This window comes from Rhinopithecus roxellana, chromosome 7, assembly GCF_007565055.1.
Source record: "Rhinopithecus roxellana isolate Shanxi Qingling chromosome 7, ASM756505v1, whole genome shotgun sequence".
NCBI classification, from domain to species: domain Eukaryota; kingdom Metazoa; phylum Chordata; class Mammalia; order Primates; family Cercopithecidae; genus Rhinopithecus; species Rhinopithecus roxellana.
Genome location: NC_044555.1, coordinates 84,169,789 through 84,183,424, shown reverse-complemented (window position 1 = coordinate 84,183,424; position 13,636 = coordinate 84,169,789). Strand labels below are relative to the sequence as shown.

General features: G+C 45.0%; 1 protein-coding gene across 2 annotated transcripts in view; it reads left to right on the top strand.

Annotated features, from left to right (window-relative positions):
• The first annotated feature begins 7,901 nt into the window (after positions 1-7,901).
• SCML2 (Scm polycomb group protein like 2) overlaps positions 7,902-13,636 on the top strand; it is a 114,870-nt gene continuing 109,135 nt past the window's right edge. For both annotated transcript variants that reach the window (XM_030933998.1, XM_030933997.1), the window contains exon 1: positions 7,902-8,035. The gene's annotated coding sequence lies outside the window, so the exon portion shown is untranslated. The remainder of the gene's footprint in view (positions 8,036-13,636) is intronic.

The following is a 13,636-nucleotide window of genomic DNA, read 5'->3' as shown; positions in this document are numbered from 1 at the left end:
CGCTCTTGTCGCCCAGGCTGGAGTGTAATGGCATGATCTCGGCTCACTGCAACCTCCGCCTCCCAGGTTCAAGCGATTCTCCTGCCTCAGCCTGCCGAGTAGCTGGGATTATAGGCGCCTGCCACCATGCCCAGCTAATTTTTATATTTTTAGTAGGCACGGGCTTTCACCATGTTGTCTAGGCTGGTCCCAAACTCCTGACCTCAGGTGTTCCACTTGCCTCGGCCTCCCAAAGTGCTGGGATTACAGGCGTGAGCCACCACGCCTGGGTATTTTTAGTTTTTTGAGATGGAGTTTCGCTCTTGTTGCCCAGGCTGGGGTGCAATGGTGCGATCTTGGCTCGCTGCAACCTCTGTGTCCCAGGTTCAAGTGATCCTCCTGCCTCAGCCTCCCGAGTAGCTGGGAATACAGGCGCATACCACCACGTCCAACTAATTTTTGTATTTTTAGTAGAGACGGGGTTTCTCCATGTTGGCCAGACTGCTCTTGAACTCCTGACCTCAGGTGATCTGCCTGCCTCGGCCTCCCAAAGTGTTGGGATTACAGGTGTGAGCCACCGCGCCCGGCCTCAAATCTGTATTTAGGCCGAGGACTCTAAGGGGAGGAAGGGTCCACAATTTACCTACACAATACCCTGCACAGGTGTAAGGTGAAAACTGCTGTTGGCTATGAATTAAAGCAAAGCTTTCATTATTAAGATGACTAAGGTTTAATATAATTGGGGGCCTTAATGAATGATAATTCACTGTAAGAAGGAGGAGAAAATAATTGGAAGGCAAATTACAATAGCCTTAATAAAAAAGAAGAGGGGTACAGGGAAGTTGTCTGCAACATTTCCTAAAATGAGGGTGATGCTTTACCAGCAGGGATGAACGTCAAGAACATAATGTTTAGTGAAAGAAGCCAGCCTCAATAGAGGACACATTATGCGAGTCTATTGATAAGATATCCAGGAATAGGCAAAACTAATCTATAGTGATAGAAATCAGAATAATGGTTACCCGAGCAGGAGGCATCATGAGAAGATTTTCTGGGGTATTGGAAATGATTGTTTGTTTATTTATTTATTCGAGACAGGGTCTCGATCTGTCACCCAGGCTGGAGTGCAGTGGCGTGGTCATAGCTCATTGCAGTATCGCACTCTGAGCTCAAGGGAGCTCAGCCTCTCGAGTAGCTTGGGACTACAAGTGTGCTAATTTAATTTTTTAAATTAGCTGGCCATGGTGGCGCGCACCTGTAGTCCCAAGTATAGTGAGAGATATATTGCTCAGGCTGGTCTCGAATTCCTGGCCTCAAGTGATCCTTCTGCCTCAGCTTCCCAAAGTGTTGGAGTACAGGTGTGAGACACCGTGCCCGGCCAATAATGTTTATAACTTGGTGTTGGTGACAGCACATGGGTGTATGCATATGTAAAAAATTAAGCTGTAGATTTATGATTTGTGCACTTTACGGTGTGTAGGTTAAACATCAACTGAAGAAAAAAAAAGGATGAGACCACACTTGGCCTTGTGGATTGCTAATCCAGCTGGCTTGCTGCCTACTGTGCTGCGCGTCACTCTCCCTGTGACCATGAAACTCGAACTGCCCTGACTGTTCCCAGCCTCTGCCCGCTCCAGCCACTGGCCCCGTCAGTGCTCATCCCATCTCTGGTTGCTGTTGCAGACATCACGTTTCCACTAGGAGAGGTGGGCAGAGCCCTCGGAGTGGTAGCAGCAGCTAGAGGGGTGGTGGGATTTGCAACTGTTTCTACAAGTTTTCTGCTTAATAACCATCAATGGGTCCCCATTCCCCACAGAATGAAATTCAGACACCTTAGCATAGCACTCCAAGTCCTGTCTAAATTGACCCCTTCTTCTTCTTATGATTATTTTTTGAGGCGGGGTCTTTCTCTGTCACCAAGGCTGCAGTGCAGTGGCGCGATCTCGGCTCACTGCAACCTCTGTTTCTCAGGCTCAGGCGATTCTCCTGCCTCAGTCTCCCGAGTAGCTGAAACCACAGGTGTACACCACACGCCTGGCTAATTTTTCGTGCTTTTGGTAGAGACGGGGTTTCACCATGTTGCCCAGGCTGGTCTCAAACTCATGAGCTCAAGCAATTCACTCGCCTCAGCCTCCCAAAGTGCTGGGGTTACAGGCGTGAGCCATTGCACGTGGCCGCTGCAGTGACTGTTCATTGCTTTGTGCACATGCCGTTCTCTATGCACTTCTGTGTTTGTCAAACTCTGTATTCTTCCCCTCTCAACTCAAATGTCACTTCTTTTACCCTCTTAAAAAATAGGCACATGAGGGACTAACACTTGTGGAGTGTCTGTTATCAACCAGATAGCATTTAGGTGCTTTTCATACCTTATCTTCCTTAACGTTCACTCTAAGACACTTCTCCAAATCAATTTTATCCACTCTTAGCTCATAGTATTATGGTGCCTTCCATAAAACAGGCTGTGAAATATTTAAGTGCTATAGACACAGTGCCTCAGGTCTCTACATTCTCACTTTACAGAAATACTTGAGGCTCCCAGCCCCACAGTTGGTTGGCTTGAAATATGAAAAGAAAACTGTTTCAATAATGGTCCCAGCAGAAACAGAAGATGTGGTCATAGGTTATTTTGAATTTACTAGGTTATTTACAGAGGTGTGGGTAGGTTCAAGGGAACTAGCAAGAGATGCTGAAGGAGCCAGGGACTGGCGGAAGCTGGAAGGTGTACCTGCTTCTCCCCCAACCCCTCACCTTCCTGAAGACCCAGTGAGAACCAAAGCTGTGAAAAGGGGACCCCTGCCAGGAGCTGTCATTGTACTGCCACTGCCACTGTCACTGCCAGAACTGAGGTCCTAGAAGGAAGGGGCATGCGGGAAGGGGAAGGACTCAAATGGAGAATAACCAGAACAAAAGGTGTAAAATGAAAAAAAAAAAATTTTTTTTTTTTTTTTTTTTTGTGAGACAGGGTCTCACTCTGTCACCCAGGCTGGAATTCAGTGGCGTGATCTTGCTCACTGCAGCCTCGACCTCCCCGGGCTCAAACCATCCTCCCACCTCAGCCTCCTGAGTAGCTGGGACTATAGGCGTGCACCATCATGCCCAGCTAATTTTTGTGTTATGTATGTATGTATGTATTTATTTATTCTGTAGAGGTGAGGTTTTGCCATATTGCCCATGCTGGTCTCAAACTCCTAGGCTCAAGTGATCCACTTGCCTTGGTCTCCCAAAGTGCTAGGATTACAGGCATGAAAATCAAAATGATAAATGTTTTAGTGAAATGTCCAAAAGGCCAGTTGTTGCTGGTAAACTGCAAATTCATTCATGTAGTTATACAAAAAATATAATATAGGTACATCTAAAAAGGTTCGATATGGTAAAGGGTATGGTAATAGATCCTAGTTCCTCTGAAGATCTTAAAACATATGTCTATCTATCTCTGTCTTCTCTTTGGATGGGGTGTAAACTCCTGGAGTATTCAAACTGTCTTATTCATTCTGGTATTCTCACTTCTGGCAGAGTGACACGTAAGCATTTAATACATCACTGAATGAAGGACTGACTGAATGTAATAATGGTCAAATGTAGTGTAGTGTTCACTGAGGTTATGCCAGTTTTCACAGCATATAAAACACTTGAGTTGGCCAAAGTCAGCTTAGGTGTCATGCGCTTTGTTGGTAAAAGGCTAATGTAATTTTTTTTTTAATGTGGGGATTTGTTAAGCAAAGACCATGTGGTTTTCTGATAGATTTGACTAGTATTTTCCCATCTGTGAAGTAAATGTAGCAGATTTTATTATCCCCATTAAAAAAATTAAAACAATCTGAGGCATGGAAAGGTTCTAAAGAAATATAGTTAGTTGAAATAGACTAATGATAGACTTGAGATTCCAGACGAGAGACAGGGTCTCCCATCCACCTCCTTTTGCTAGAATACGATGCCTTCCTGTTAGACTAGCTTCTCTGTCTTCCTATTGCACTTCACTTCTTGATATTTTTCCAGGGAAGCTACTATTTTGAAGTTAAAAAAAGAGGTTTATTGTAAGCAACAATAACAATACAGAAAACAATTTATATCTTACAGATATGTGCTCTTGATTTAATGAGAAAAAAGGGCAAATTGTTGGAGAAAAGGATCTGAAGATGTTTGTAAAGTCACTATTTTAAGCAATCAGTTATTTAATACCCATTCTGGATATTTTTGGATTTTTACACTAAGGTGAAAATATGAATAGTGGATTTGCTAGTTACAACTTGGAGCTCTAGTCTCTGCCAGACTTAGGCTTCTGTGTTTTAGGGAGAAAGATGCCCATTTAGTGGGAAAACTAGAGGGAGTCCTCACTAATCCTAAAACGTTAACTTTATGTATGCAAATTATATTGTTTCTTTCTTTCTTTCTTTCTTTTTTTGAGATGGAGTTTCGTTCTTGTCGCCCAGGCTGGAGTGCAGTGGCACGATCTTGGCTCACTGCAGCCTCTGCCTCCCGGGTTCAAGCGATTCTCCTGCCTCAGACTCTCAAGTAGCTGGGATTGCAGGCACTCGCCACGCCACCCAGCTAATTTTTGTATTTTTAGTAGAGATGGGGTTTCGCCATGTTGGCCAGGCTGGTCTCAAACTCCTGACCTCAGGTGATCCACCTGCCTTGGCCTCCCAAAGTAGGGGGATAACAGGTGTGAGCCACCGCGCCTGGCCGATATTGTTTCAATATAAGCATGTGTACTGATGAAGATCTAGATTAAACTTACTTATCTAGGGAAGATTATCTTTTCACTCTCACTAATATTGAACTCTAAAAAAGGTACAAAAGGAAGTAATAAAACGCACTTGAAATACAGGAGTATTTTGCCCTGGACTTGGACTGGATGGGGTGATGTGTCTTTTTGAAGGTTGTCACAGGTTTGGGGCCAAATCAGGAGAACTATAGGAGCAAATTCACAGGAGCAAATCTGAGGCTTGAAAAATATATCATGAAAACGTGAATTTCACCAGCTTTAGTTCTTACTCTTTCAGTTCACAGTCTCTTTATTTTCATGTTTTCTAGGCAAAGTTAATTTAACATAATAATAGTAGTTATTCATTTATCCATTCATCCATTCACTTATTCAACTAATATTTGCCAAATTCTTACTGTGTGCAAGACACTTACATATAACGTAAGAGAAATGGTGATGTTCCAACCTGTGTTAACATTATGAAAAAGCTGTCTCAAATTTATTTTGGCAAAGGGAAAAGCAGGGTATAATAAAATAATTATTATTGAAAACTTTATATACATAGTGGATAAAAGCATAATTGATGATAAGGGTGGAAGGAATTATTAGGACATATTTGAATATATTAATATATTCAGAAGCTAACTGCCATTTATTTGCTGTGTAGTAATTTATTTTCGTCATCTGTAAAATGGGAATGAGTATCTACCTCATAGGAAAGTTGTGAAAGAACATTGCAAATATTGGAAATTTATCTGTAAAGAGACTGGCGTGATTCTCAGCACATGCTCAACAAATGGTAGCTATTGTTATTATGGATAACTCGGATTTAATACAACAAAGAGTCACACTTCTATAAATCCTTTGGTGAGGATAGTAACTGAGAAGATGTTCTAGGATAATTCAAATTTCATTTTTAGAGTAAGGGCTTCAGTAATTTCATGTTAAGATAAATATGAAAAATAGATTAGGCATCAGTGAGTCAGGCAATTCTGCAATCATAGTAGTATTCCTACAATTTAATAGAGTCCATAGAAGTAAAAAAGGTATAAGTGATAAGCCAAAGTAAATCTTTCTTTTTTTTTGAGACGGAGTCCCATATAAATCTTTCATACATAGAATGTAGAGATGAATTTCAAATATTTGCATCGCATCGGGGTTAGAAGGACAGTGGCCACTAATTAAGAATTTAAGTCCTCCTCAGCCCTGCTGGTGCCCATAATAAGGGTTTGTTTAGATTAAACTTCTGTTTAATTTCTTTCCGTTAAAGATCTTCTTCTGGCTTTTTTTTTTTAGACGGAGTTTCGTTCTTGTTGCCCAGGCTGGAGTGTAATAGCGCGATCTCGGCTCACGGCAACCTCCGCTTCCCGGGTTCAAGCGATTCTCCCGAGTAGCTGGGACTACAGGCGCGTGTCACCACGCCCGGCTAATATTTTGTACTTTTAGTAGAGACAGGGTTTCTCCATGTTGGTCAGGCTGGTCTCCAACTCCCGACCTCAGGTGATCCACTCGCCTCGGCCTCCTAAAGTGCTGGGATTACAGGCATGAGCCACCGTGTCCGGCCTCTTTCTGGCTTTTAAAAACATGTTTGGGCCGGGCGCGGTGGCTCACGCCTGTAATCCCAACACTTTGGGAGGCAGAGGCAGGCGGATCACGAGGTCAGGAGATCGAGACCATCCTGGCTAACACGGTGAAACCCCGTCTCTACTAAAAATACAAAAAATTAGCCTGGCGTAGTGGCGTGCGCCTGTAGTCCCAGCTACTCGGGAGGCTGAGGCAGGAGAATCGCTTGAACCCGGGAGGCGGAGGTTGCAGTGAGCTGAGATCTGCCACTGCGCTCCAGCCTGGGCGACAAAACGAGACTCGTCTCAAAAAACAAAACAAAAAACATGTTTGAACCTTCATCTTAGAACACTTCAACATTTTCTCCTATGTGATATACATTATAGAATTGATAGGACCAAATCTCACTCTAATATTTGCATATCATCAACCTAGTCTTTTTATTTTCGCCTTAAAGTTTACTTGAATTTGGCATTAACATTTAGTTTTTCATTTTTAAAGGATTAAAATAATAGAGCCATTTGATTCTGTGCCACTTGCCAATGTTTAGATACAATAAACACTTTGACTTTTGCTTAATACTGCAGAAGCTGCAACTGGAAAATTCTACCCTGCGTTGTAGACAATGGACATATTTCACAGGAGTTTTTTGTTTTCAGTTTTAAGCTCTGATTTCCAAATTATGATTTAAAAAGTATTTCATGCCCTCTGCACTAAGTTAGGTGATCACAGATGCAAAACCTACACCCAGCTTTGGAAAGAGTTCTAGAGAGAGAAGCCCTACCAATGGTTTGTTTTTGGCTAACATAGCACGTTGTATTAGTTTTCAAACAAAAGTTTGAAATCAGCTTATACCTAACCTCAGAACGAGGGACAGATGGTTTTTCTCCGGCATTCTGTTTGCTGTAATTTGTGCTGAGAGATTCGTTGGTCGTTTTGAAGCGATTTTTACGCCCCCTCCTTGGTGCGACCTCCACTTGCGCTATGGGCCCTGCCCGGTGGGAAAGGCAGCGGGCAGAAGGGACCCCAAAACGCACTTTCGGGGATGCTCCTGAGTCAGTGAGCAAGTGATTTTCCCCTGCGGGTTCATCTAGTTCCCGTTAGCTCAACCCTGGGTTTAGAGGAAGAACGAAATCCAGAGAGTGAAGCTGGGAGGGGAATGCGTGGCAAAAACTCATGGAAAAAAAAAAAAAAAGCAGTTTCAAGGACTATGCTGCAACCCGCCAAGCGGTGGCTTTGCTCAAGCTGCTTGTAACCAGCTGCTTCTCCCTGCTCCTCGAACTTGCTTGAGTTCCGAGGGAAGCGCCTGCTTTTCGGGTGCGTGGCCAGGGTGGGTGGTGGCCAGGATTCGAAGGCGACAGCGAAGGGGAGCGAGTTCCTGGGATGGAACTTGACGCGGAACCCGGGGTCCCATCGAGGGGCTCCACACGGCCTCGGGTGCTTGCGCTGCGATTGGTTTTTCATTTGGCATAGACGTGGGGGGGGTAGGAGGCAAAGTGCCAAGGGCTTTTCCGGGCTCACAGTGTCTCGCGGTCCGCCACTGCCTGCGGTGGCGCTTGGCTTGATCCCGACTCGGGCCCAGCACGCGGCGGCGGTCAAAGGGCGTGCTCGCAGCAACCGCAGGGCACGCGGGTCGGCCGCGCGGGGGGCGGGGCGGCAGTGGCGGTTGCGGGGCATGCGCGGCTCCGCGCGCGGCTTCTCAAACATGGCGGCGGCGGTGTGAAGCTCGGTGCCGGCTCGCGCGATCGGTGGGACAAAATTTCGTTGTTTTCACCGACGAGACTGGAGGTACGTGGTGATTCCGGCCCCGTAAGGAATGGAGAGGCGGAGCTGTCTCCCGGACCCTGACCGTTGTCCGTGGGCGGGCGGAGCCATCTGCGCGCGTCCCGTGCGAGGAACGCCCCCTTACGATCCCGCCGATGTCCCATCTCAGCTCGGCCTCGCGCTTCGGTCTCCCGCCCCAGGCGCCCTCCGCGGACGCCCCTCAGCCGCTCTCGCGCTTCCCCTCACGCTGCCCCGGGGCCCCTTCGCCGCCGCGGGGTTTGGGCGCCCGGCCGATAGCTTCCACCCGTCCCCTTGCCTGCAGCGCGGACAGCGCCCTCCGGCGCATCCTCCCTGCCTTAGGTAGGGCTGGGCTGGGGCCCGGGAGGCGTCACGGTGGGCGGCGGGGCCGAGGAGGGAGATTGACTTTGCCTGGTCTGGGCTGGGATAACTTTTGGAGTTTGGGAGGGAAACGTCTGCCCGGAAGGATGCGCCGGTGGCGGCGTGCGGGCGCGGATTCTGGTGCCAGGTGCGCGCCGCCGGGCTCCTGGCGGGGGCTGGGGGCGCCGGTGGCTCACCCTAGCGGTGCAGCGGGACCGGAGGGCGCGTCCCGTCTGGGGCTGGCGGGGAGGCGAGGGGGGGCTCTAAGCCTCCCGAGGGGACGAGAGACGGCCGCGATGGCCGTGCCTCGCGGCCTGACCGAAAAAAAGTTGCTGCCTTCACTTAGAAACAGTCCCGAAATAGTTTCTTACCTTTGTCCCTTTTTCCACCTGGATCGTGCTTGTGCCCCATCCAGGTGTGAAGAGCCGGAGGGAGAACGGGTCTAGGCGAATTTGCTCGATTTTGCGCCTCGAGTTTGTACATAGATAGCGTCCTGGGCCGACCTGTAATTCGGCTCCCCCATCCCCCAAATGTTTGGGCAGCACAAATATTTACTTACAGGCTCCCATTTGAGACTATTGATTTTTAAAAAAGAGGTTGTTAAACATTTGTCAAGCATCAGAAAGTGTGATTGCAATTTGAAATTTGCTTCTTGTTTGTAAATTAGGAGATTAACGTTTATGACTTATTTTAGGGCATCTCTGGAAAGTTAATGGATCGATTAGTGGGGGTAAACTGAGGCAGGGAAAGTAAATAACTTGCTTATGATCATATGATTTACAGAACTATTGGAGATAGTTGTTTTTTTTTCCTGAAACAACTTCAGATGCTGCTACATTTTAATGACCCCAGAGCTATTCATATTTCTGTTTTGAGGGAAAAGTATTTTAAGATGTACAACATTTATGGAGTACAACTGCATATGATGAGCAATTGTTTTATAACAATGGTTCATAAACGCATATTTAATTCTTTTCGATAACAGTGTAGGGAAATGTTTTTCAATAATGACGATTTTGCCTTTTATTTTTCTTACTCATTAAATAAAGTATTTCCAATGACGAATGTGCTTTCAGGCTGTGTGTGTGTGTGTGTGTGTTTTCTATTTAATGGGAGAAATGTGCAAATAAGCTTTTGGAAATGAATCCAGTGGGATTTTGAGAAAAGATTGAGTTTATGAGTATTCACCTGATGCCTTGTATTTAGCTTTGTCTGTAACCTTTAAAATAGTCTGATAGAATGTAAAGAAAAAACAGCATTTAAACTGGCTTTGAAAGTTTTGAATAAACTTTATATATATATCATGCAGCCATATGAACTTCTTAAGGATGTATACTTGTTTACCCCAGAGAACTTGATTTGCTTTGAAATTGGTAGTTGGAAAAAAAGATTAATGTAACTCTACTGCATTGTTGTATGTGCCGACGCTTTGAAGTTGAGTGTCATAACATGTACAAAAAACATTGGAGTCAGTCTAAAAAAGGTGTATCAGTTTTTCTTATGAGATGGTAGATCAGTCCATTTGATTTATGATTCCATCAACACATCTTTTTTTTTTTCAGACATTCTGGCTCTGTCGCCCAGGCTGGAGTGCAGTGGCGCGATCTCGGCTCACTGCAAACTCCGCCTTGCGGGTTCACGCCATTCTCCTGCCTGAGCCTCTGGAGTAGCTGGGACTACAGGCGCCCGCCACTGCACCCAGCTAATTTTTTGTAATTTTAGTAGAGACTGGGTTTCACCGTGGTCTCGATTTCCTGACCTTGTGATCCGCCCACCTTGGCCTCTCAAAGTGCTGGGATTACAGGCGTGAGCCACCGCGTCCAGCCCATCAACACATCTTTATTAAGCACCTGTGCTGTCTTTACGATGGAGTTCAGTTTATTCAGAGCCCACTATGTGTGCTAATTTCTGGGTGTTTAAGGCTTTCCACCCATAGTTTATTCCTGAAAATTTCAGGGGGTTATAGCTAAAAAAACAATTTGAATGTAGAACAAGTATTCCTTTCATTCACAGGGCGAACTCGAGAAGTCAGTATTTTTTGTCATAATTCTCCAAACAAAATTCTGAGTGTAACTGCAAATTATTTCTGACTTAGGTGATATTAACTTTGTGATTTTTTGGTTAGGATTATATAAAGCTATATATTTTGATGAGATTATTTTCTGGTTCAAATAGATAACATACTGGTTAAGCTTGAGGGGAAAAATGAGTTGCTGGTATAAATATAAATCAATATGTGCTCTGGAGATTGGGTAATTTTTAATACTAAGCAACCTCACTTCTATTACTAAGTAGTTTAAGCTGTAATTAAGTTTTAACTGGTATTTTAAAGCACTTTGTTTTTTCAAAATATTGCAGAAATCTCTGAGCTCAGAAATAACAAATAAGGGTTATGATCTTCAGCTATAAGCCAGATGTGACTCTTATTTTCTTTTGGACTTGTTCCTTTTTAGCTGCCTGCCTGTTCCTCCCAGATGCTTCCTATCACCCCTCTTCCTGCCCCTGTTCCCTTTGCTGTTGGTGTCTGTTTCCGCATCAGTGAAATGGTCAGGGTAATCCTTTGCTGCCTCACTGAGAAATAATTAATGATGATAAAGTGCCTTGAAAAGGCTGAGTAAATACCAAGTCTTTTGAATTAACATGATGTAGCCACTTGTTCCATTTAAGGAAGAGCCAAATCCCAATTTTAGTTTGAGCTCTTGGGGGTGGGAGAGAAAAGTTTCACTTGAATATTTTACTGCCTTTCTTTTTGGGTTAATAGCAATGACTTTTGTAACTCTAGTAACTGGAACACGGGTGGATACAGCAGTATCCTCTGCTGTTTGCCATATTAGTCACCTCTAGTATTTTTTTTTTTTTTCTTTTGACCTGGTTATCCTGTCTGCCATTTTTCTCCCGCTATTCTCTTTCCACTTGTAAATGGAAATCTGAGGTAGTGGTCGTCTCTGTTAGCTCCCCTCTCGGGGTGGGGAGGGTAGGTCTCACTGTCTCCTCATAGTCATATTCCTGATTTTTAGGATATACAGGAACCAAGTGGGCTCTGCCAGCTGTCAACCTTAGAGCTATGAGCTGTGGTGCAAAGATTAGTCTGGCGTTGCCAGAAGGTGTTTTGTAGTTTGCAGTGGGCAAATCAAGCATCCCTAGTAATTTTAGAACTCTCAGTAATTAATGTCTGAGAATTACTACGTAATACCTTAGAATTTGAACTGATTGTTGATTCCAGGAACTAAAAACCTGGACATTTTGAAAATAGCAAATGTTGGTGATTTTTTTTTTTTTTTTTTGAGATGTGCTCACGCTCTGTTGCCCAGGCTGTAGTGCAGGGGTGTGATCTCAGCCCACTGCAGCCTCTGCCTCCTGCGTTCAAGCAGTTTTCCCACCTCAGCCTCCCTAGTAGCTGGGATTACAGGGGTGCGCCACCATGCCCAGCTAATTTTTGAATTTTTAGTAGAGACAGGGTTTCACCTAGTTGGCCAGGCTGGTTTCAAACTCCTGACCTCAGGTGATCCTCCCACCTTGGCCTCCCAAAGTGCTGGGATTACAGGTGTGAGCCACCATGTCCGGCCGTGTTGGTAATTTTGAAAGAAGAGTTTATACCCATCCCTGGCTTTGGGGCTTAATATTCATGATCTCTTTGTCTTGGGGAAATAGATAAAAGAAACCACTGGCGTTTATCTTAGATTAAAATGGCATAATTTATACCACTATATGAATACTGGTATAATTTGGTGGTAAGTACATGTTTTAGACTTTTAATCTTTTTTTTTTTTTTTTTTTTTTTGAGACGGAGTCTCGCTCTGTCACCCAAGCTGGAGTGCAGTGGCTGGATCTCAGCTCACTGCAAGCTCCGCCTCCCGGGTTTACGCCATTCTCCTGCCTCAGCCTCCCGAGTAGCTGGGACTACAGGCGCCGCCACCTTGCCCGGCTAGTTTTTTGTAGTTTTTAGTAGAGACGGGGTTTCACCGTGTTAGCCAGGATGGTCTCGATCTCCTGACCTCGTGATCCGCCTGTCTCGGCCTCCCAAAGTGCTGGGATTACAGGCTTGAGCCACCGTGCCCGGCCACTAGACTCTTAATCTTAAGTACGTTAGGCTTTGGTTACCATTTATAAAAAGAGTTTGTGGTGGTTCTTTTTTGATACAGAGTCTTGCTCTGTAACCCAGGCTGGAGTGCAGGTACAATCTTGGCTCATTGCAACCTCTGCCTCCTGGCTCCAAGCGATTCTCCTGCCTCAGCCTCCTGAGTTGCTGGGACTATAGACATGTACTACCACGCCCAGCTGATTTTTTTTTTTTTCCCGGAGATGGAGTCTCATTTTGTCACCCAGGCTGGAGTACGGTGGCACGATCTCGGCTCACTGCAACCTCTGCCTCCCAGGTTCAAGTGATTCTCTTGCCTAAGCCTCCCAAGTAGCTGGACTACAGGTGTGCACCACTGAGCCTGGCTAATTTTTGTATTTTTAGTAGAGATGGGGTTTTGCCATGTTGGCCAGGCTGGTCTCAAACTCTTGACCTCAGGTGATCCACCCACTTTTGCTGCCTCCCCAAGTGCTGGGATTACAGGCAGGAGCCAACGAATCTGGCCCTTTTTTTTTTTTTTTTTGAGAGTCTTGCTCTGTTGCCCAGGCTGGAGTGTGGTGGTGTGATCTCGGCTTACTGAAACCTCTGCTTCCTGGGTTCAAGCAATTCTCGTGCCTCAGCCTCCTGAGTAGCTGGGATTACAGGCGTGCATCACCACGCCCACTAATTTTTGTATTTTTCGTAATTTTTATTTTTAGTAGAGATGAGATTTCACCATGTTGGCCAGGCTGGTCTTGAATTCCTGGCCTCAAGTGATCCTCCTGCCTTGGCTTCCTGAAGTTCTGGGATTACAGGTGTGAGCCACCTTGCCCTGCCAACGGTGGTTCTTAAAAATAATTTGAAAAAATTTTAGAAACTGTCAAGATTTGAAATGTGTATGTGTTCTTTGGTTTTTCATGACAAAGGCAATTTTGTTTATTTTGTCATTATGTTGTCTATACCTTGGCAACCTTAGAAATAATACTGGTAGTTTTTTATTTATTTATTTATTTATTTATTTTTGAGACGGAGTCTTTCTCTGTTGCCCAGGCTGGAGTGCAGTGGCACAATCCTGGCTCACTGCAACCTCTGCCTCTGAGGTTCAAGTGATTCTTCTGCCTCAACCTCCTGAGTAGCTGGGATTACAGGCGTGCTCAACCATGCCCAGCTAATTTAAAAAAAAATAATTT